This window comes from Aplysia californica, unplaced genomic scaffold (genome assembly GCF_000002075.1).
Source record: "Aplysia californica isolate F4 #8 unplaced genomic scaffold, AplCal3.0 scaffold00042, whole genome shotgun sequence".
NCBI classification, from domain to species: Eukaryota; Metazoa; Mollusca; class Gastropoda; order Aplysiida; family Aplysiidae; genus Aplysia; species Aplysia californica.
The window spans coordinates 272,618-275,279 of record NW_004797312.1 but is presented as its reverse complement, the minus strand read 5'-3'; positions in this window follow the sequence as shown (position 1 = coordinate 275,279).

Genomic DNA, 2,662 nt, shown 5'->3' with positions numbered 1-2,662 from the left:
CACTCAGTCTTCATCTTCTTACTTATATAATATTTCGAATATTTTACCCTCTCACAAAATCAGCAGCAAAAAGAAAGCTATCCAAAAAATAAACCAACAACAACGGTTTGGACCTCAGAAGAGAATGATTTACTTTCTTCATTTTGATCAGATCCTGCCTAAGACGGTCACCTGTGTTATACGGCCACTTTTCTCCTTGACAATTGGTGGCCGTTTTACACAGGTTTGACAGTAATTGATAACAATTCTTCATTCACAAGGTATTTCGTCTCTGTACTCTCCATGGGTCATGACAGTGGACTAAAGACACTTTGACGACAGCATTAATCGAAACAGTAACTCACAACCGCTTGGGAGATTTAAAAGTCACTCTCATTGTGTTGTTTATTATTGTTGATGGGCCTTTCACAACATGTATGTTTTTAAGATCTAAATTGCAGTGAGAAACAGTGTTCAGGAAATTAGCTTGTTGTTGTTGTTGTTATTGTCATTGTTGTTTTTCTTCTTGTTGATGTTGTTATTATGTGTGTGTGTGTGTGTGTGTGTGAGAGAGAGAGAGAGAGAGAGAGAGAGAGAGAGAGAGAGAGAGAGAGAGAGACTATCCTTGCGAATTGTTTGGAGCTCAAAGAGCGTGCTCTTCGCCATGGTCACCGCCTCTCTTGGGTAGCGGGTGGGTAGTCCAACCTCCCTGAAACCTCCCCGAAAGAGATGCCACAGCTGAACCTCTGTAGCGGGCGGGGGCATCTCTGTAGTCAGGGCTCCAAATCTTGGGGCTTCTTGCTGCACAATGGACAGATTCGGTCCGATGTTTCGTTTATTCTATTTTTGTCGGCTCGCATCCCAGAGAAGTGACCAGTCCTGAATTTTGCCAGTAGTGACTGGTCGCTACGGGACTAAATGTGTGCCTCCCTTTTTAAGGACATTCTGTATATTTCCTTCGTCCACGTGTGGGATATCGGAGGGTCTTTTGCAATCAGTTTTATCTGTTGTTGGTGGTGCTGCTGCTTCTGCTGATGCTGTTGTTGTTGGGTTTTTTTTCTGATCCGTCTTTATTTGTTGTGACAACAGCAAAATAAGCGAATCATTTAACTACAAAAACGTTCATTCTTACTCACAAATTTGGAGGAGATTTTATGTCATCATCATCATCATCATCATCTTCATCATCATCATCATCATCATCATCATCATCATCATCATCATCATCATCATCATGACTGTTATTAACTATTACCTGTTTTTTTTCCTTTATTCCCATTCTTATATCTTTAGGTGTACTTATTGACTGCTTCTAGATCCGGTTTCTTTACAATACTCATCATCATCTTCAGGTGCTAGATCTGTGACAGTTATCGGTCATCATGGTTCTTTCTTCATTACTCAGCTTGGATATACTCTAAAAAAACGAGACATCTTTTTAGGCTCTCCAAGTAAATTGTTATGCATCGTTTGCCTTCAGTTTTGCCAGTGAAAGCTCAATGTTCAAGACCTTTATGTTTATTTCAGTGTCCCCAAAATGGTTTTAATTTTGTTTTTTCCAAGGGTTTTTTTTGTTTTTTGTTTTTTGTTTATCAACGAGCGGCCCACGCGGGCTTCCAGAAAGGCTTGTGGTAGTTATCACCAGTTAAACTTGTTCCAACAATCCCTTATCCAAGACGACCACCCCTTCCTACTTTCCCTCTTGCATTGTTCTATTATAATGACACTCTTTGTTTAGTTTAAATAAGGTTTTGCGGCGCTCGCAACTGCAAAAGTTCATATGAACGACAAGGGGAGGATGACAACAGAGAATCCAAGGGGTGCTCTCGTGGCCTAGGGCCTCTCATTCAAAGGTCCCGGGTTCGAATTCGGGTAGTGACTGAACAATTTTCTTCTCTATAATTGTCTCCTTTCACCCTCTTTCCTGTTCTCTAGCAATGATATATGGTCTGCTTTCGTTTCCACTTTCTGCCCTCATCTCCTTTACCCCTTCCCCTGGGCTCTTGACTCTTTCTGCAGCCTTTCTACTGCTACTCCTTGGCTCCTTCTTACTGCTGTCTTTCAGCCACACCCCTAGTCAGTATGTGACATGTCAGAAAAGCACACAGTGGCTGCAAATACCAAAGTAACTTAACAGAACAAACAAAACCAGGAGCAGCAACAACAACAACAAAAAACAATAACAGAAATAGCAATAGTCACAACAACAGCAACAACAACATTAACAAAAAACAAACAAAACCAACAACATGAAAATAGCAACAAAGAAGCTCCAACACACAATCAGTAGTAGAGCCACGAAAACAAATATAATGTCCTTGATAATGTGTGACATATATATATATATATATAACAATAACAAGTGTTTGTTTTTTTAATTTACAGATTTTATTAAAAACATTGAAAATATAAAAAGAGAAAGAAAACAAAACATAAATATACATCGTAATGTTGAACTGGACACATTGACAATTAATAGGTGTTGACTTTCAAGGACAGAATTATAGACTTCAGATAGTTCACCTCAGCTGCTAGTTTGAAAACTGGACATTATAGGTTAATTATGTAGTAAAAAATTCAAGGCATACAGACAGCAAATCACAACATAAGCTAAAAATGTTGTAAATTACAAGGGTGTCCAATAAATCCATGGGCTTACAGCAACAGGGCAATAAAACTAAGT